The sequence below is a fragment of the Cygnus olor genome, chromosome 7 (assembly GCF_009769625.2).
Source record: "Cygnus olor isolate bCygOlo1 chromosome 7, bCygOlo1.pri.v2, whole genome shotgun sequence".
In the NCBI taxonomy this organism is placed as follows: Eukaryota; Metazoa; Chordata; class Aves; order Anseriformes; family Anatidae; genus Cygnus; species Cygnus olor.
Genome location: NC_049175.1, coordinates 35,796,350 through 35,818,184, shown reverse-complemented (window position 1 = coordinate 35,818,184; position 21,835 = coordinate 35,796,350). Strand labels below are relative to the sequence as shown.

At 42.7% G+C, this 21,835-nt stretch overlaps 1 protein-coding gene across 4 annotated transcripts in view; it reads right to left on the bottom strand.

Annotated features, from left to right (window-relative positions):
• PTPRE (protein tyrosine phosphatase receptor type E) overlaps positions 1 to 21,835 on the bottom strand; it is a 100,882-nt gene that overhangs the window by 61,701 nt on the left and 17,346 nt on the right. Inside the window, exon 2 of one of the 4 annotated variants that reach the window (XM_040563065.1) lies at positions 12,855 to 12,936. The exons of the other annotated variants lie outside the window; for them this stretch is intronic. The gene's annotated coding sequence lies outside the window, so the exon portion shown is untranslated. The remainder of the gene's footprint in view (positions 1 to 12,854; positions 12,937 to 21,835) is intronic. 4 annotated transcript variants of the gene reach the window in all.

Below are 21,835 nucleotides of genomic sequence, written 5' to 3'. Positions count from 1 at the left end.
CAGCAAGATGCGCACGGCGACCTCCTGAAGGGCGGCTCAGATCCTTCTCCTGGACGAGCACCTGTGCTGCATTTTTTCCTTAATCCTAAATCCAGGGAGAATCTTCTACAACGATAAATCTTCCATTTAGCTCTCTCGGCATCTCAGCTTTGCTAAACCACGATTCCATGCAAAATTTATCGCTTCAGTATTTCTAAGATATTGACCGAAAAAGAAAGGATTAGTATTCCAAATACACAGACAAAATTAATCCCAAAGAAATTAAACAGAATCTGAAATGTGACAGCTGCAAAATGTAGAGCACCGATGATCTGAATCACAATCTGCCTTACTTGAACTTCGCTCCGACCACTGAGCAAGCAGAGTGTTTGTGTGTCATTTCTAAAATGCATACCTGGATCTCACAGCACAGATTTAGGGCTCGGTTCTTCACCGAAATGAAAACTACTTGGAAAACAAGACATGTTTATACGTAAATAACCGTCAAAGAGGCAGGAGCAGTCATTTCTAAGATTTTCAGGATTTTTACTTGTCTTTTTATACTCTTGTAATCTTTCATTCCTTTTAATCAACATGAAATACATTGTTTATCTGAAAGTAAGCACATTTTTGTTTGGCCGTAAGAGGCATCGCACACCCTTGGAAAGCGACGCACCAACACAAGCGGGGGAACCCCTTTTCGACGAGGACAAAACCTTCGATCCAGGCTCTGCATCCCCTGACAGGGCAGGAGGACATGTGGCTGCCTGCCGGGAGCCCTCTGGTGAGATTATCTTAATTGTGACCACGTTTAAATTACTTAGGTATTATTCTGACTGCGAATAACCTGATAAACGTCAGCTGCAGAGATTTTTTATTTAATTTATCTGCTGGAATGCACCGAGACATACCCAAAGTAGGCATTACCTCTACGCAACAGGTACCTTGACTTAAAGGAAAGACTACATTGCGTGGTGAAAGGCAGACTAATACACTGCACGCTCATGACAATGGACGTTGTAAGCCTGTAATACTTTCCTGATCCATTCTTGTTAACCAAAGGATTACAATGCATTCACATCGCTGAGTTTTCCCAGTCACTTAAGCTAGTACAGCCAATACATATTTATTGAATTTCTTCAAGCAAACCCAGCAAAGCCCTTCAAATTTAAACCCAAAGCATTAAAATCAGCTTTAAGTTTTCTTCGGGGCTGTTTTAGATGCATATTTTATATAGGCTCATTGGTAACATGGTAATCTAGAATAATTATGAGGGCTTAATGGCAAATTCACAGAGCGTTCTCAGAAATGTCCAAAAAGATCTGAAAATGTTCCATTTTGATGTTAACTTGGGAACTGTTCTTTGAAAAAAATACAGCTTCAAACAGGCGAGTGAAGTCTAACACATACCTCTAACGTACTTGTAAGGTGTCCTTGGAGCTTCAGCGTTCAAATGCAGCACAGGCGAAGATTACAGCAGTAATTAAGGCACTTTCTTTTAGAACTGGTGCCAGAGATTCTTCTCTATCCCTCAACAACAAGGAGCCACAATGGACTGCAAAAGGCAACACTGGCTAGGGCTCGCTGTACAGGCTTTTGACAGAAAAGCAAGGCTTTTTATTTGCTTACGTATTATTTGCGGAACACCCAAGGCAGGATCTCTGCAGCTGCACGACATCCACAAACTAAGGATCATTTAGTCAAATCACAGTTTATTAAACCTGAGAGCTTCTGATTCTCTAATTTCAGGTATTTATTGTCACTATGTGTTTTAAGCGTTTACTTTGCAATTCAGGCAACTTAATCCTAGCTTTAATATCTCATTAGAGACAAGAATATTCAAAATAATAGGTCTGAATGATCCAAATGATGTACAGACCATACTCGTCCTATCCGTACATTCAGAAAGGACATCCCACTTTCTCAGGAAGGAAATGGCATATGGAGCTAATCTATTCAACTGTCAGCTTTTTTCCACGTATAAACAAACAGAGGAAAGCCATCGCAGTCTTCAAATGTTAATAACGGGAGGAAGGGGGTAGAGGTCAGCTCTTTATTGCAAACTTCAAGTTCCACCGTAGGAAAAACCGATGTAATGGACCGAAATATATTTCCCCAAAATAACTTAATTATAAAACTGCAGTTACAAAAAACAAACAAACAAACCAACAAAAAACAACCAATCAACCCTTAATGCGTTTTTTCCAAGTAAAGCTTGTTCATTACCTTCTTGAATTCCTAGTTAACCTCGGGAACTGGTTTTACACGCTACGTAGAAGTAGTACTTCCCAGGTTATGTAGAAGGCTAAAAATATTTCAGCAAGTTCCGTCCAATTCTAAAGTTTCTATGAGAAAAGTAGTTTTCCCATAGATAAAATCACAGCATACAAACCTACAGTTTAAAAACAGTTCATATTCACTTCCAAATACCTTAAGAGTGAGTCATCTCTTTGGTTACTCACTCACTTTTGGTTAAGTTTGGCATTGGAATGGGCTGCCCAGGGAAGTGGCTGAGTCACCATCCCTGGAGGTCTTTAAGAGACGTTTAGATGTTGAACTTAGTGATATGGTTTAGTGGAGGACTTGTTCGTGTTAGGTCAGAGGTTGGACTCGGTGATCTTGGAGGTCTCTTCCAAGCTAGACGATCCTGTGATTCTGTAACCCACCACATCGGCTCTTCAAATCAGGTGTAAAGGGAATTGTGAAGGGGTATTTTAGGTGTAAAGCATGGTACCTCCATGCTTTGGCAAACCTCATCAGGAAACTTTTGCTTCCTTCAAATATCTAAAAATGTATGGATTTAGGCTTTTAACCCCAAACGCTCCAGTAGTTTAAAATATCAATATGGATAAATCCAAACTCCAGCCACCTGGAGCAGCACTACTGCTATTTGGAGACCCGTGGGTGTATTTCCTACCCAAGGTAAAATACTGAAGTCTTACTTTACGACAGAGGTCGGGGTCACTGCGGGCAGGGCAGCGAGACCCGTGCCATGAGAACAACCGGCGAAGCTTGACAAGCTGGCTGGGCTTCTCGTGAGAAGGGGTAGGGGCGCTCTGAAATTTTACATTTAGCATTTAGTGGCTAAGCAGAAGCAGAGTAAAATAAGTGTTATTAAAACGCCATATGTAATATCATATGGTATTTTCTTAAATAGTTCAGCTTCTTAGCTGAAGAGGATGTGAAATGATAATTCAATGCAAAACAGGCTCTGACTCAGTAGCACACTGCTTTGTAATTATCAATTTTACATTTTTTTCACAGTTCTGTTCAAGACTTTTAATAATTCAGTAACTTCCAGATAAAATTTAATACTAATTCTGCAGGTTTTGCATATAAAGAACTAGAGTGAACTGATGCACTGAGGAGCAGCTGAGGAGCTTGCTATTAAGAAGATGTTTTGCAGTTAAGAAAATGACTGGATGCATGGATACGTCCTCCAACGGCTTTAAATAAGAACAAAAAAGTGTAACTTAAGCTTCCCTTACAAAATCAAAGTGTTCTGGTGGTTGGTTTGTTTGTTTTTACACATGTACAAACACTCAAATGGGGATACACACACAACTTACACTTTATAAATGTAATCAATGCTGCATTTCTTCTATACTTTGGGTTTACTCCCTTTTATTTTTATTGAGCCAACAGTGCTGAACTACAAGGGCCTTTACAAAAGCATTAGAAAAATACCCATCGCGATTTGTTTTCAGCAACGAGAAACTTTGAAAGAAGAATGTGACAGCACTACAGCCAGACACTAATAATACTTCTTGGCTGCAAGAGAATTTGAGATCTCTCATTTTCCCAGAAGGGGCCCTTATTTCCCTGGGTTGCCATGGAGATTTTCCAGTATAGCTGCTCCAGGTCCCGCAGCTCCCCTTGGCCAGCACACAACCTGACGGCTCGCAAGGTGCAGCACCCCCGGCGATGGCACCCACCGCGGGGCAGGAGCGAAGGCGGTGCCCCCGCTGGGCCATCACAGCACGCGGGCACCACAGTGCTGGACGGAGCGACGTGCTGGGCGGCAGAGGAAACGATTCCTCTGACTTGCAGCACAGATTAACACACAGAGGAACATCCTCGTTAACTTCTAAACAGATGAAGCTAAACCACGTTCGTTTATTCCTTCGTTTCCTACCTACAAGAGAGGGGTTGCATCACTTGCCATTGCTCTGTGCAACCTGGATATGCTGAAATACGTACTTGAGGACGTTTTTCAATTTATTCCAGCGAAGTTGCAGGCTGCTGCATGTCTTCGCTTCTGAAACGCAGGGGCTGGTGCTCTTGAAGCATGCTGCGGAAGAGGAGCAGTCCGCAGTCTGATTTACTGCCAGGTTTATACGCTCTTAAATGGGAACGTGAGGCACAGGCAGCAAAGGGCAGGTTGCTGCGGGTGCCACCACCGTGCCCCCTCTGTGACGTGCCAAGGCCCTGGGCTGCACTCACTGCCCGAACGCGAGGTCTGTGGTTTCCTGAAGCAGCTGTTCCAGGGGAGAGGGCTCTGCACTAAAGGGGGGATAGCAGAGAATGATTCTGCAACAGCTCCTGACAGCGATTCCCTGCATGAAGGAAACCTTATTTCCCCATAAAGCCCCCTTCTGAGGGCAAAATGCAGCTCAAAGTAATTTACATCCGAGGGCCGTACCTTCTCAACAGGCAGCATTTTATTAAAACAGGGAAAATTACAGAGATAACTTCTCCAATATTTTCTGACACCAAACTTTTAAATTTCTAAGTATGGCACGTAAGTCAAAATAATAATAATAATAATAATAAAAATAAAAACAACAAAAAGCCCCCAACAAGCCGTGTTTTCAGTTTGTTCTCTTCCTTTCATAATAAAGAGAAGCTGTATGACACCAGCGGAGTGATTTAGAGAATACCTAATGACTTTAAATCTGATTATATATTCCTAATGAACTGTGCTGCACGTGCAGATCCGTGCAGCAACGTGTCCTTGCATCAATCTGTCACGCGACAGCAGAGCGGGCTGTTAAAGCAAATACCCTTTGGATGCAAACACGATGGGGCTCAGCAGAGACTGAAAATAAAAACCAACAAAGAAACCTGCTTCGCTTCCCTTTACTGCTTATACTTCAAAGGAAAAAAAAAGAGGTCAAATCAGTTTGGTTGAAGTCGGCTGAAAGTGTGTATTTAGGTTTTTTGGGGTGTGCTTTAGTACTGCAAATCCTGCCCTGGCAGCACGATGAGAAGGGTGACGATGCCCGGCTGGGCTCCTGCAGAGAAGTGCCCGAGCCCTGCTGCACAGACCGGCCGCTGCCCTTCACGGGGCGACCAGCACAGCACGCCGAGGGGACAAGGGGACGCGCACGTGCCATGTCCCCGCTGCCACCCCCAGTGTCACACCCCAGGGGGAAGCCACCAGTGGGGAGACTAAGGAACACCTCTGCGCTTGTACAGCAACTGGTTTTGTAATTATACTAACGATCCTAACTAAACGAGGTAGCAACACAGAAAAGGAATTACTAAAGATTGTTTTGAAAACATACTTTTCCTACTTTTCTACACTTTTTTGGTTTGGACCAACTGGAAGCATTTCAGTGACAGTGCACAAGGCACAGAAGACAGGAACTGACCATCTGCTGGAGGAAAATTCCCTTTCCACCCAAAAAAGAAATCTGCTGGTGCTACCTGCTGAGACAGACACGCATCTGACCTTCCCAGTCACGGGGTACAACATATGGCATCGGGAAAAAAAATACCGAAGAAATACTAAAGGAAAAGGATTCGCCAGCACGGAAACAAAGCTGCGAAGGCACAGCTCTTGGGCACGCACAGCCCACAGCACTCGGTTTGTCTGAAAATTAAGGTTCTCACCTGCAAGCCAGACTGACAGCAGACAGATGCTCAAACACCGCCAGTCCTGGCAGTAAAGCCCAGATTTTCTAATATCTGAAATATTTTTTTATTTTGTGCACAGGCCGAGTTACAGTACATGCCCGTATCAATAAGCATCACACGCACATTACGGCTGGGTTTCTGGAGGAGACGGACACTGCACAAGATTATCGTTGTGAATTGCCATCTGGAAGGTAGATAGTCCCTAGTTTCAATACTTTCTGATCCCACAGCCTAAAAGCAAGCAAAAACGAAAGGTTTGGCTTAACCAGACCTGTAAGGAATGCAACAGTAATAGTTCTATTTGTTTTTTTCATGTAATACATCATGGGCGTCTTCTCAGGACCTGCACAAGCGTGCAGCCCGACAGTGCCGGAATTTCCCCCATAAACACCAGTCAGTAGGGACTGCATACACTAAGAGATGGAAACAACGTGGTGATTGCTTCTGGGTAGATGATGTTTTCGCCTGGACTGTTACTCTGAACCTGCAAACAAGTCTTCCAATTCCAAAGAAGCACACAAAAAGGGTCATAGTTCAAGGAAGACAATACAGCTATGCACCCTCGTTTCTTTTGACTGTTCTCATTTTACACCTCTGAAATAAAAATGCAGCCCAAGAGACATCCCGGAAGGTTGTTACGGAAGCGGTAATGACGAAAGATGTTTTCTATCATAGAAGACTGCTGTGACCAGAGCGTGCTGACGTGGGCACTCCTCCCAACAGCGGAGCATGCAGCCCCTGCTCGAGGAGATGCCTTTCCTCCTCCCCACCAGCGATTCTCCTGTGCTCTGACGCGAGGGAAGCGTGGAAGTACAGGGCAGGAAACATTGGCACAGCCCAGTCCCACCACGTGCTCCTCACATCTCAGGCCAGCACCACCACAGCTTTTAGTGCCGCTAACACCATGCAGACGAGCACAGTCCAAGCCAACGCTGGAGGGAAAAGGCAGGTGGTGAACGCAGCCCTCCCCTCGTGTCCGCGCACGCTCTCAGCCACCAACGTCCTCCTCTGGGGGCTCCCCTCTAGGCTCACGTCAACTCCACCTTCTCCAGCAACGCACCAAGCTCTTGCCTCCAGTTAACAGCACTGCTCAAGGATGAGCAGAAGGGCTTTCAAGGAAGGAAGGAGCTAAGCAGGAGTTTTACAACCTTTGTGTGTGTTTTCACTCTCCGCTTCCACCCCCGTAATCCAATTGCTTCATTTACTGCATTTAAGCCCACAGAAGGCGGCAGAACCACCTCACCAGTTTCAACCATGGTTTGAAGAGACCGGGTTAAAGCAATCAGAAAAATGCATTTGCAGCGTATGTAAACAGGAGAATGAAAAACTTGCAGTGGATGGGAGCAGATGGATGCCAGCTGGTTTCTGAGACACAGCTCGAACTGCGCATAGTTACGTGGAATGAGAAAGGCACACCGAAGGAAAAGTTCAGCACTGAACACAGGGCAGCCCTGTTCCCTTCTGGAAGGCTTATGGCTCCTCTGGGACCTTAACAGCTACAAACATCTCAGCTTTAAAGCCAGTGTTCAAGTTGTGGTGGGAGAAAAATGGCAGAACGTGCAAGAACTCCCCACTGCAGCGTTAGCAGCTGAGGCCAAAGGGCTGCACTTTGCCATTACTTATTCATGAATAAAGTCCTCATGAGTCCTTCTGAACTTTTTTTTTTTTTTTTAAGGGGGCTGGACTTCAAAACTTGGCAGCGCAGTGCTTAATTAGCAGATAATTTTGAGCAGTGCATTTCAAGCAACACAGTCAGGTTGAAAGCATCGCTCAAGATGGAAGGAAGAGGAACTGGCAGAGGCCCAGTAACTGGGAAAATACAATGAGAAATAAATCAAAAGATGATGAGACGTCTTCTCCAAAGCAGAAGCAGAGGCTTGCAGGCAGGACGGCGAACCTTCCTGGAATATCTGACCGCAACACAAAGCCCTGATGCTCCCTAGCCTGGTCGCAAGTAGACCTCACTCCACGCACCCACGCTGACCATTCGTCCCACGTGCTGTTAATACACAATATTAATACACAGCCCCCTTCTGCTGCTGCTCAGCTATCGACGACGTTAGCTAACACTAAGTGCACAAGCATATGCTAACGTGAGGCGGTATCGTTCAACAGAAACAGGCTGCCAAGAGGCAATGCCTGATGGAAAATCCATCTATTGATTTTCCTAGGGGTTGCCCGATCATGCAGGAATTTTGCTGTCACTGCTCCTGCTGTCTACAAATAAACAACCCAAATAATATTTGCTTTCCAGAGACAGCAAGTGTCAACAACAGCATGCATTTACTGTCCTTTATTCTCCAGAATAAACCGATATTTTATTATTTAATGTGTTTTAAAATCGCCGCTGGAATTCCTGATGGCGTTACCGTTGATAAATACGCATGTATTTTCAATCCCTGACAAGGCACCGGTTAGCATTCAGGTTCTTATCAATTCTTTTCAAGAACTGATATTAAGAAGAAATGTTACACTCAAGCACATTTACTAAGGATCAGAAGGGGAAAAAAAACAACTGTATCTGATTAATAGTACAATAACAGTAATAATATGGAAATGTGCTCTTGGGAAATATTTATCACAAGCAAGTGCTTCTCAGAGTATTTACAGCAGATTTTGTTACGGCTCACAAAAAACATATTTTTTTAAGGATTTTTAAAAACACTTATTTCTCTTCCTTACTATGTATGTTGGATTTTGCATAAAGGAATGTTTTTCTTTATGGAAAGGGATAAAAAAAAAAAAAGTCACTCTGTTTTCCCACCAATCCTTAACAGCTTTCTTTAAAAGACAACACATGCAGAAAATACAGACAAGGATCTGATTTGGAGCCTTCTCGGAGTGAAATGCATAACAAGTTGTAGATTTGACCATTATGTTTAGAGATGCTGGGCTATTTCATCCAAAAATATTTTTGGTGGAAAATAGCCGTTGGTCAAATCCGGGTTGTTACCATGGGAATAGCTTTTTGGACCGAAACTGTATCCTGGACCCACGACCAAAGAGAATTATATTTCTATTTTGGAAATGAAGAAGTATGTTAATTTAAAAAAAGAATCCGGCATTTGTACAGGACACTCTGTTCCCAGTCTGCAAGCTTTATTTGCACAAACGCGGGAGCAGACAACAGCAAGAGCAGCGCCTGCAACCCAACATGGGGGAACGGGCTGAGGGGCACCGCTGCCCTCGCTCCCTTTGGCTCTGAGCAGCACCCGCTGAAATAACAGGGTAGGGAAATTCCTCCCATCGCAAAACCCATTGTTTCCTAAAGTGCAAAATTACTGTTATTTTTTTAATTAAAAAAAAAAATAAATCAGATTTTTCTGCCCCAATGTTTATTATTGCATCCTCTGAAGTAGTAAAGCTGGCAAGAGCTGCATGCCTGCCCAAGCCATCTGCTGCTGCTGCTGCCGAACCTGTCCTCCAGTCCTCCAGTAAAGGCATACACCACCCTTACTTCACTTACTTCACGTGGCACACAGAGGGCAGGACACAAGTAGGTTTGGGGTGAGGAAGGACTGATGAGAAGCACGTGTCACACCACAAGGGCGCCTCGGCAGCTGCTGCCCGCCCGGGGGGCTGCGGAGGTGCTGGGGTCCCTGCTCCAAGCCAGGCACCCGCACGGCTGCTCCCAGGGCAGGCATCGCATGGTAGAGTAATAATTTGTTATTCCATATCCCCCCCCACACCCTTACTTTTAATTCGTTGCAGAACAAGTAGTACCTGCACACAGCCACCACAGCCCTCAGGGCCCATTTCAGAAGATGCTTTTGCTTTTAATATGGAAAAGAACGTGAAGCTTTCGCTGAAAGTCTGATTTTATAGGTATCAAGCCAGGTTTTTATGGATCAGAATAGCGCGCTCCCATTACTTCTTCTGACATAAAGAAAGAAAAAAGAGACTGCCAGTATGACACAGCTAATTAAACAGCAGCTTTTTAATAAGACAACTATAAAACTTGAAGATGAGCCGAGATTCCCTTAGGCTACAGCACCATAAACACTTAATTTTAGTTTGTCAGATACAGAAAGCCTCCAAAATTACTTAAATGACACTTTTACCTTCAGAGAATATGAAGCACAATGGTCAACCTTCCTTCCTTTTGACAACCCATCTCGGAAATCTTCAGTATGAAAGCAGCATAATATACACGTGCACAGGTACTACGTGCTCAGATGTGCGCTCCTCCAGCCCAGCACCTTGCAGCATTTGGGCAAATTTACCCTGACACGTCAAGACAGGAGGCACACACCATCTCCTGTATCTCCCTTCTGTAGTCCCAGAGAGTGCACACATCCACAAGTACAGACACATTTGTTAAATTACCTTACACAAACCGATTCTTTGTATTTTCCTTTTATTTACCTGTTTTGCAGTCGATGCAGAACTGCATGAGACCCAACGCCGCTGCCCCAGGGGATCCATCTTTTCAGATCACCTGAATGCTGCTGCCTGTCAAACTCTTCCTTCACAATACTTCAGCCAAAGAAAGGGTGAGCTGTTTTATAGACTAAACTCAGCGTGCTTGTGTAGTCCCTCCCTGGCAATGGAAACCTTGATTTCTGAATATTTTGCTTGCGGCTTTAGCATGTGACAACTGCTCATCCCACGGATTCAATGGAATAACCCAAGACGCTCTGGCCACGCTAAAACATTAAAATTTTCCTCCTGTGACTGGAAAAGGAACTGTTCGGGCTGATGGATGACTGGCTGAAGCCACAACAAACTCAAATCCTCTCTTTTTCCAGCCGAGCAGCCTACTGAGAGCCTGGCCACAGTGCACGTATTTCTACGCTGGGAAACAATAAAGAAAATCGACCTGTGATACAGGTAAATTAAAAAAAGTCAGCAGACAGTCCTCAGCGTCATCCACCAAATCTGAAAACCTTTGGAAAAAGTAAGCCAGGTTTTTTATCTCCAAGTCCGAGTGTTTAAACCACAACTCCATTTTCAGAGTCCCAAAAACTGTCACACACCGACCCCAGTGGGCCCACAGGGATGTCCTGACAGCCTCCTGCCTCCTCACATGTGGCCTTTACGGCCACGCAGACCTACTAAACCTCTGCGCACCGTTCCCCCTAAGATGGAGTTGCTGGCTTGTCCCTATTTCACACACCTTAAACAGCAAATAAATGGAGTTGTACACACAGCACTGCAATGATGGAGAGAAATGGAACAAGGCTACATTTGCAAGCAGCTCTGCATTGTGTCTGAAGCAGATCCCTTCCTTTTCCATCACATCAGACGTTTGCTACAGAAACCTGCCCTGTGGCACGCATATTTTGTGCCTACGATCTTATTTTCCAGCTGAAGTCATTAATGTACAATTTAGTGCAAGTTAGCTGTCTCATAAAACATATCTTAGCCTTATCAGAAGTAGCTCCAGAGCAATTCTCAAAAGAAATCACACACTGAATTCTTCTCCCTTTATACTCAAATGCACCACATACATTTCCTTAAAGGCCACCAAAGAACCATAGTCATATTACTGGGGAAAAAAGAGAGAGAGAAAGAAAAAAATAATGGGATTGTAATTCATTTCTAGGTTCCAACCGATTTTGCACCCCTTTCACTATCTGAATTTTTTCTCTGTATCATAGGACTAAGCTATATAAAGATTAAAAAAAAAAAAAAAAAAGATGAGATATCAACAAAAGTGATGGTAACTACACATAGGTCAATTTCTGAATACTTCATGTACCCATCTTGTGTCTCAAGAAAAAGTACATCAACAACCAAACCCTATAACATATACAATCAAAACACACTGGCTTCCAAGAGACCTTTTGTCCACGGGTCAAGTAGGTCAGCTCTAAAGGAAAGAGAAAGCATACTTGTGGGAGGAGAGCAAATAAAGTTATAAACATCCCATGAAACTAACTCCACCATGTCTGAAGAAAAGGTTTCCAGCCATCACCAAAACTGCCATGAAAGCTTTACAACTGTGTGGAAAAAGTGCAAGAAGCAGCAAACCAAACTCCTCGCCTTTCTGGACCTCATGGTCATCCCTTTTGTACCGAGGTCAGTGAAAGAAAATGCACACATACAGCTGCAATAAGAAATGTGCAGACAGAAAGCTACCTTACAAGAAGCGGAATGAAGTATCAGGAATTATTACAGGTCAAAGTACAACAGGCGGTGAAATGCTATTTCCTGGTCAGGTCAATCTCCCAAACCCCTTCAGATCAACCCAGAAGTTTTGCTGCCCATAACAGGTTCAACAGTGAAATGAGTGACACAGTTATGAACCCAGCAGGGTTAAAGGAAAGAGAAAAAATATTTTGACAAAGCTACACAAAATCCCTGAGATATGCCACAAAACTCCTGTTTTATGGAAAACCTTTAGAGTTTTCATTGATTGACATCCTATAAACTTTTTTCTCTCTCTCACACACAGGCACAAACAGAGCTTTGATTCTTCTAGGGAACTAACCAAAGGCACTAACTAAAAATAAACAGATCAGCTTAAGCATCTCCCTTAAAAAATATTCTTATTTCACAGCATGCTAATTAATATAACAGAACCAATATTTTCATATCAAGATTAAGAACAGTTCATTTTCAGCATTTTTCTCAACAGCAGATCAATTTAAGATGCAATTACCACCAATGCAATTATCTGGCAATTTGCTCACTAAATGACTTTCAAATATGTGTTACTGAGACAAGGCGATGCCTTCCTTAAAGTGACTTTGAGCTGGTGAAAGAAGAACCTGCAGGGAATATTTTCTAAATGATGTACATCTTGATTCTTCAATAATAAATCAAACCTCTTGCTTCAGGAGTAACATATAGGCACACAAACAAAATGTACAGCTTTGTGGAATAAAGAGGAGGGGATCACTGGGAATAATATCGTGATACAAAATGCATCCAAAGGATTTTCCTCAAAAAACATAAAACTGACTTCAAAATATTGACGTCATCATATATCTAACCACATGATACAGGTGGCAAACCACTAGGAGGTGAATCACTTATTTCTGCCCTTTACTTTTTCTGCTCTAACTACTTACTGTTTTTTCACAACAGTCTTTCACAAGCAGCTGCACTGGCATCTCGACAACACAAATGAAAGAAAAGCCATTCTTCAATGACCTGGAAAAAGGACAGATAGGGAGGTGACAAAATCTGCAGATTTAAAGTTATTTGGTCTGGTCAAACTTTACATTTCCCAATTAGAACCAGGGAAAGATATGACACAACCCAATTATGCTCAATGCAAGCTAGTAAAACATGGAAAAATGCTTCCTGTGCACCCTGCTGGTCATCTCTAAACTCACCAGACAGCAACGATCTTGAGGAAATCTCACTGTCCCTGAAAAGGGCAGCAGAGAATTCAAACCTCAGGAGAAAGTCTGGAAGAACTGGAGCTTTGACCAGCTTCTGCACCTCTCCAAAGCAGCAGCCTTTGGCTTGGCTCTGGGGGCCAAATCACAGGACCTAGGGACACCCATCATTGATGGTCCTGCCTGAAATCAGAACAATTCTGCTAAATTACCCGTGCAAGCAAGCATGAGTGCCCCAGGCAGCTGCTGCCCCATGCTGCCTAGACTGGAGAGGGATTTCCCACTGAAACACAGAGGTTTGGTGCTCTGTTAAATGGTGTACCACAACCATGGGGGTCACTTGCCATGGCTCCTGACCACCGACTCTGCCTCCTCACCTATCAGCGCTGACAACGCAGCACTTCTCTGCACAACAGAGGCCAAAGGAGCTCCTCTTGTGGCTCACTCATCATTAGCTTTTCTCAACCAACGCAATTCCCCCAGCAGAATATATTACTGAACTTATCTGTATATCTGTGTAGCTTCCCAACCTTCTCCTTCCACTAATACCTAAATCCAAACAAATTTTGTGTTAATACTTCAGGCTTGCAGAGGTTTCTCCTTCTATTCTGCAGAGAGAAACCCTTCCGTGCTTCAGCTGAAAGACTGAAGAAAATCATTTATGATCCATGACTTTTAACAATCTATGACTTTTAATTAGTGCATGCTTATTTGGATATGCAAAATGCATTTCTAAAACCACAAAAGCAGACTTACCGTAAGACTAACTGCACCAGCATGACCAAAACTGACTACCTACTTTTCAACACAGAAAATTCAAAACAGACCAAAACTTTGTGTTACCTGTGACAAATCAGTATCTCACTTCCTTTAAAAAACATTCCTGGTTTAGTGAGGTAGGAATAGCACTATCTTTGATATAAATATGATGGGATGGCTTGGGAAGATGAACTCTTTCCAGAGGACAGGAGGTGGTGACTGACCAGTATTCAAACAGGTTATTTTCTGATCCCTGAAATAAGGATTTACTTTAGTTTCTTTCAAAATTGTGATCTATGGACTCTAATGATGCTTTTAACAACAGTTTTACTTCAGGAAATTAAGTATAACGGTCAGATTTACATTACAGGAAAACAACAACTATTTCCAGGTGTAAACAGAGCTCTCACTTTGATCTACAGTCTGCTAGAAGCACTAATATTTTGAGCATTACTTACACATAAAATTTTGCTTTCTGCTGAATCAACAGAATAGGTTTTGATTTTTTGTAGTACAGCAGCTAACATGGCTAAAAATAGAAGCATAACAGTACAGCCACTTTATGAAAATTAATTTAAAGTATAATTCAATGAGCAGCTACAGACAGAGGATGTTTTAAAGCTATGCATTCCCACAGAACAGCACAATCATCTGCAGTGATTAGCTATGCTGTTCCGTCAGTACAAACTCTCAACACAAACGATAAACATTTTCTTAGACTGGTCATAATAATAATGAACAGGTTAATCAAATTGATAATAAAAGCTTGCAGGATCTCCCGTGTTTTGGAATAACACTGTATGTACCTGAGCACAGTTGGAGTTGCACAGAGATGTGAATTCTCTCTTATAAGACATTCAGAGGATTATTTTTTTGCCCTTTTACTTTTTTCCTTAATTCACAATTACGAGGGATTTTAGCTGGGCATCAATGCTGGGTGAGACAGGATAGCTTTGGCTGAGAAGGCCCTTTGGGCAAGGCCAAGCTCTGGCAAGGCCAGAGGGCAAGGCTGAGCTCCAGGCCGGCGGGACAGGCGCCCATGCTGCTGTCTCTCTGAGCAGGGGTGCTGCAGCCTCACTGGGCCCCTTCTCCAGCACTGTACAGCACTCTCATGAGGAATTTTCATCCCACCATACAACCAGTTCCAATTTTTCTTGCTGCAACTTGCACCCACTGCCTCCTGTCCCTGTGCTGGGCAGTTCAGGGAAGAGCCTGACTTGGTCTTCTCCATTGCTGCCTTCAGGTAGCTGAAGATTGCAGTTCAGGCCTGCTCTGCAGCCGTCTTCCCTCCAGTCTTCGCAGAGGCTGTGCTTTACTCCACATCCTCACAGCCTTGCACTTGGCTTTGGCCAACACCAGGAGGCTCCCCATGCTTTCCCCGTTCCCTGCAGGGCAGCCCTGCCCTCCCAAACCTGGGCCACCTGCCAGCCTGCTGAGCGTGCACTTCATCCCACCATCCCAGTCACCGACAGAGATGTTACACGTGAATACACGGCTGAATATCATCCAGCAGAAAATGATGTGTAAAGAACTTTGCTCCCCTGTTTGTTCAGATTAAATGAGGAACAGCTGCTGTGCAAACGTGACTTCAGTTTGCTCTCTGCTAGAGCGTGGTAGCAGTCATTTCATTCTGATCCCATGGGGCCGCAATGATAAGGAGATATCTCATCACACAAAAGCATGAATGATCTCCTGGAAGGCCCATCCTCCTTCTGACGTGCAAAGCATGCCAAGTTTCACTACCTACCTTCCGCAAGCTTCCACAGATGTTAACTTATTTGGCAGTTTTCTTCATGACAGAATAAATAATTTTTTAAGGGTCTTGGCCAACATAAACAGGAAAAAAGCTCTGTGTTCAAAGGTCACGCTGTGCATGCCTTCTATGTTTTTGATGTACAAAGGATGTTTGTGAGGATGTTTCGTATGTATACAGAATACGAAATCGGGAGGACATTAACCAACATCCAACTCGTCCACTGCATCTTAGAGAAACAACAAAAATTGCTTCTTGATGCATATAAAACACTCTAAGAGCTGCAGTTATTTCAGCAGACTTCAATTGCTAGCATTTTGACCATTTGCCACAAGCACTCAAGAGAGACAAACTCACAAATGTCACTACATCTCAATTCAACAGGAAAACAGCTCTACTCAGACATTCACTGATAGGTGTGCAACTGCATTTATTTCCATCACACTGGTTACTCTCCTGCATTTCTAGATTTTTTGGCTCACCTCTACCCCCCAAATAGGGCAAAAAAGGTTGAAATGGGTTTACGCATGCCTCCCAAAGGCTTCTCTTAAGCATTCTTTTCCACCTGAAATAAATTAATTGCATCTACTGACAAGATTTCAAGTCCCCAAAGAAGTATTACAGGTGTTTTTAAAATTGACCACAGAAAACTCAAGGGTGGCAAGGAGCTCTGGAGATCGGCTGCTCCAATCTTCTGTAGAAAGCATGGCCTTAGGCTACGTCTTCCCAGGGCCTGTCAAGCTAGAGCCACAAGTATTTCTTACATGTATTTAGAATAGAAATTATGACAATGACTTTTACCCTGTGCGCATTCAGGAACTTCCTTGTGTGCGTGAGCGAGGAACACCAGTGTGGAAGGACTCACTGCACACCCAGCTGGGGATAACTGTGCAGATAAGCTCTGATGATACCAGAGGGTGGCTCTACCCCAGGACCAGGCCCTCAGCAGTTACACAGCTTTCTTAGGGACCTGCCCTCCACATGCCTTCAGCTTGCCTTCAAAACAGCTGCTCTGCCTAAAAAGCAGTGAGAACTGCTTTGTGGGACATTTATAAAGCTGTCCTCTAGGTCTGTGTAATAGTATCCAGGCACTTTTCTACATGGTTTGTCCTGAAGCAGCACATGAGGCCATTAGGGAATGCCTCTTCACCTGGATTTCTAGGCTTGTCCACACTGCTGGACGAGGCAGAGGAGGTAGCACCACTAAAGCACCACACAGCACCTGCGGTCACACTCAGATACAAACAGTGGTGGTTGAGGTTCCTCTGCTAATCCCATTCCATCTAACCCCCCTGGAGCCAAAGCCAGAAGGGACCAACCTAATTCAAAAGAGAATAACAGTTTGCACTGAAATTTTACATAACTTCATTCAGTCATTTCTCTAACATCTGGGCCTAAATGAAACAATGAAACACAGCAGATGCAATGCAGGCGGCTTGCAGTGTCATTTAAAATATTCAACTGGTACAGTTTTCACCATAAATGCGTAAGCTGGCCCTAAGTCTGTCATCTTGGCCTACTAAAATTTCACAAGAAATCACCCTGCAGCGTGTTTCTTGGCCTCAGATGACCGCAGTCCTCAAACAGTCATTTATTATTATCCATTCCCAGCACAACGGAGTACAGCAGTTTCACAAGATAGTTTTAACCATCTTTATAGTTCAGTCAGATGTCACTCAGGGTAAGTCAAGTCAACTAAACACAAGAAAAAAGAAATGAAAGGCTTTTCCACCTTTACTCAGCAGCTATCATTTGTACTTTTAAATACAGCTTTCCTACTGCCTAAGCCATGTTTGCAGAAAATAGAAACCCCAGGAGCCTGAGACCCACCTTAGCAGGCCGGTTCTCCTCAGAAACCTGCCACTGCAGGTCTGAAGAAAGACTCAGCCACTTGAAATCGGCTTCCACCATAAAACTCAGTAAGGAGACACTTCACCTTACGATGTCTTTCACTACTGCTTCCCCACGTATCATCAACCTTCACACCTTCAGTCACTTTTATTGACCAGTTATACCAGAAAATAACACCAAGACTTTATGGTTTTGACCGCAGAGCAACAGATGGGAGACAGGTTTGGGAAGTAACGGTGGAAGAAAAACAAACAAAAAACACAGAAGCCACAAATCGAACCATTCAGCTGTTAGGGAGGGAAATCCTGCAAGCCAAAGAGGTCTGGTGGCTGGGATCACTCGGTCCTCGCCACGCACCTCCACCTTGGCTGGCATCTGCCACCAGCCTACGGGATCATCCCCACTGTGTGCAACCAACAGGCCCTTACACCTGGCTCTTCATGCTGTCCATCAGACATTCACGCTGGCATTCCAACCTTCCAAAAGCTAACTCAAGCAAAAGCAAAAGCCTCCTCAAACTGCTGAGCACAGTCCTCTACTCTTCTGCCAGATCCTGAGAAAGTTCTGTGAACTCCTCATGAATAACTCCTCCGTACCGACGAACACTGCTGTATTCATTTAGAAAACAAAAAGCGTATTATAAGGAAATATGCTGCTCGCAATTCTGGTGTAATATCCTCAAACAACAGTGTAATGTCAAAAATGGCATTTTGCTTTCTCTAACTTGAACAGTGAAATTTCTGGCTGTCTATAAACAAGCAGAATTTTCAGGTTTTCTTCTACAGCAGAAGACCCATTTTTTCAAGACAATTTTATAACAAAATAAGATGTCTAAATCACTTTTAATGACTTTGTTCTATTTTTCCATTTTAATTATTGTGTCTCAAAGCTCCTTGTACGATTAGAGAATTTGTACAACCGCATACATCGTACAAATGCACAGAGAACTTGTGCCTGCAGCAAACCGCCGTTCTGTTACGAAATGTCACAATGTTCACTTAGAGCTGTCTAAACTCATGAACATGAAAAGAAATCCTAGCATCTCTGCCCCTGCAGTTTTTGCTTCTTCCGAAACAAAACGAATGAACCTAAGAGAAACTTTTCCAGTTTCTGGGAAGACGGCATTCATGCATTCTTGCTTGCTGCCACCTCTCCCACAGTGATGGCCCTGCCACCATCAGCTTAGCTGGGACCAAATGCACACCTGAGGCTGTATTATCCATACTACTCCTTGGACTTAAGGTTTATGCACTTATTTAATAGCACATAACCAAACACAAACAAAACACTGCAATATTCTTTAAAAATATGGCTATTTCCCTGTTGATAGCCCCATTCCTTCTGTTCTTTAGTAGGTATTGAGGAGGAAGCACAGTGGGTACAGAAGTGCAGCATAGTACAAGACAGTCATCTATAGGAAAGTTTTTTCTTAATTTCCTCAATATTTACATAGTATTAAGATCACCTACTTAAAAGAAAATTGGTGTACATACACTATATTTATGAGCCATGTAACAATTTCCATTTGTTACACGGAAACATAATTTTCATAGCATTTTGGAATTCTCTGCAACAGAGATGCATTTCCTTTAAAAAAACATAAAGGTATTTACATTATTATTTTTTCCTCCAACTTTGAGGATGCAAAAATAAAGCTTTGGCTATTTAAATATGTGATTCAGATCAGATATTAATGAAAGGTCAATGCTTACATTTTGGCCTGCAGCCTCTGAGATCAAACATGTAAAATTGCAGTGCTTTAAAACTTACACTATAATTGGGAATTGAGGTTCCAAAAACAGTAATAGAAAAGAAAATTCATTTTTATCCTTAACTTGAAACCTCAGCATCGCATGAATATGGATTTTGCAGTTTATATATATAATCACAAGTTTATAAGGTGCCTTGGGACCTTTGAAGAAGGCACGGAATAAATGAAAATCATTTTAATTAAAAGCAAATTAAAGGGCCTCCTAATCCAAGCAGCAGTAGTAAACCCATGGAGACTTTTTAGAATATGGATCCTTGAAATTACATTTTTTATAACCCTCCCTAATTCCAGTTTCCTTCCCTCACTTCCCCCCAGCGGAGGCTCTGAATCTGTAGGAGATCAGGTTTATTATGAAAATTCTGTTCCAGTTTCTAAAAAAAGATTTTGCTCTAGTTTCTGAGTGGCCAGAAGCATCAGCATCCACATGGAGCAAATAAAAACAAAGAAATGAAAAAGGGAATGTTTTTCTCACTACAGGGAGAAAAGCTAAGATCCTGTCTTATGCTTTTAAAAAGTCATTTCAACGCTGATTAAAAAAGATGGAGTTCCCTTCCTTGAGAGGAGGCTTTTTAAACACAGCTCAAAACCAAAACAAACCAAACGACATGCTAAAATGCTATCACAGAAATGGTTTCATACTAGAAATCTTACAAGTTGGAAGAATGTTTAGAAGTAAAATAGACATTATAATTGTAATCTTTTTCTTTGCTGTTCTTACAGCAGGAAGACATTACCCGTGAAATAAGTCTCACAGGTCTCTTGCCACCTGGTCCCTGGTTCACCATTACTTGTTCTGGTAAATAAAAGAATGAATTTACAAGTACTGCTAAAAATGAACAGAAATCTAAAAATCAGCAATATAATCTTCATTTCTATCTGAAAGACATTTTTACATGTATTTATATCATTAAGCTATTACATGCCTCCATTAAGAGAAAAAAATAAATCCCAACCTTGATGAAAAAATCCAAAACAACTGAACAAGAGAACAAAAAATGAAAGTGGGCAAAATGCCTAGAGAAACAGTGCTTTGATTCTGACACATGGGAATAAGTGGAAAAAATATTCAGCTAACTCTTTTTTAATCAAAACATCTCCCATCTCGTGTGCAAATTTCAACAGCTGAGAAAGCATCCTACTCAGTCTCCCCAAACTGGTGTCAGCATGTTTTATGTAAATACTAGTTAACAAGGGATGTGTGTTTGCAGCAAACATTTTAGGGTTCTACTTTGTAAGTTCTGGATTTACCCCCAGTGTTGGAGGAACAACGGTAGCACGGAAGAACGTAATAGTAGATACACACAGAGGACACAAGAGAGTCTCCATTTTTTTAAACTGACAAGAAGACACATTTGTCATTGAAGGCGTTTAAGTAGTTATTTAACAAATGAACAGGAGGAAGATTTGATGACTAAGCTCTGCATCAACATGCAGCAGTGTATGTCTTGAAAACAGTTTTATTCTGCAACGTCCAGAAATAAGGCTAGGGTTTGATAACAGACTCTGTCTGAAACGGTTACTGAGACCAAGATAACTCCCCCCGGGGCAATCAGAGAAGTGTCAAATGAAGTACAAATCTGACAAACTAAGCTGTACAAGAGTACGCTCTCAAACAGGGAAATCAATGGGAAGCAACAAACTGAAGTCATCGCCCGCGGTTATCAGGCAACACCAAACTCCTACTCCAAGGGCAGTGTTGGCTACGGCTCCTCGTAACACGGCCCAAAGAAAGGGCAGCTCCTTCACAGCCATCCATGCTTCTATGGAGACACGGATCTCTGAAGCAAGTTTCATACTGATTCAATAGTAAAAATGCTATTATTCTTACCGTTCAGTTTCTTTTCTTTTGTATTTTTTGGGCATCTTAGACAGGACCACCAGCTGTGACGTGGCCACCCTATGGCTTCTTTCCAAAGTTACGCTGAAAGGAAGCACAGTTCACAGCACTGGGAAAACAAGCATGCAGCATGTGGATGAATGCAAACAGCAATAAAAACAACGTCCAAGATCAAATGTAAAAAAGGAGGCTTGAAACGTACTGGGAAATAAGACAGTTCTTTTGAACATCACGCAGAGGTTCAGGAGATATGGATTAATTTTCTGGGTTCACCAGCTCATTTCTATGGTTACACTTGAGCTTTAGTTTGGGCAGAAGACTAGCCTGAGAATCACCCCAGCCACTCCGCAACACACCACCATTTCCCTTGGCACAACCATTTGCTATAAACCAGCCTAAGAAACTATCCAGTTTAAAAATAAAATACTAAAGCAAGATCCTTCCAGAAGGAAACATTTCCCTGATCTGATTTACAGCCACAAATAACATTATACATCATCAGTAAATGGCAGCTCAGATGCATGAAAGCAACTAAGTACAGGCAGAAACCTATAACAAACTTCTGCTGGAAGATGACATCCATAGAACCTTAACAGCCTTCATTCACAATGACAAAACAAGAATACCACTAGTTCATTTATTTCAGCCGTTGTCTGTCTTCTCTATTTAGTTTATAACTTTTCCTGTCCAAAACCTCCTTCACATAATGGCTTCCTGGAGGCAAAAGCAAAGACAAA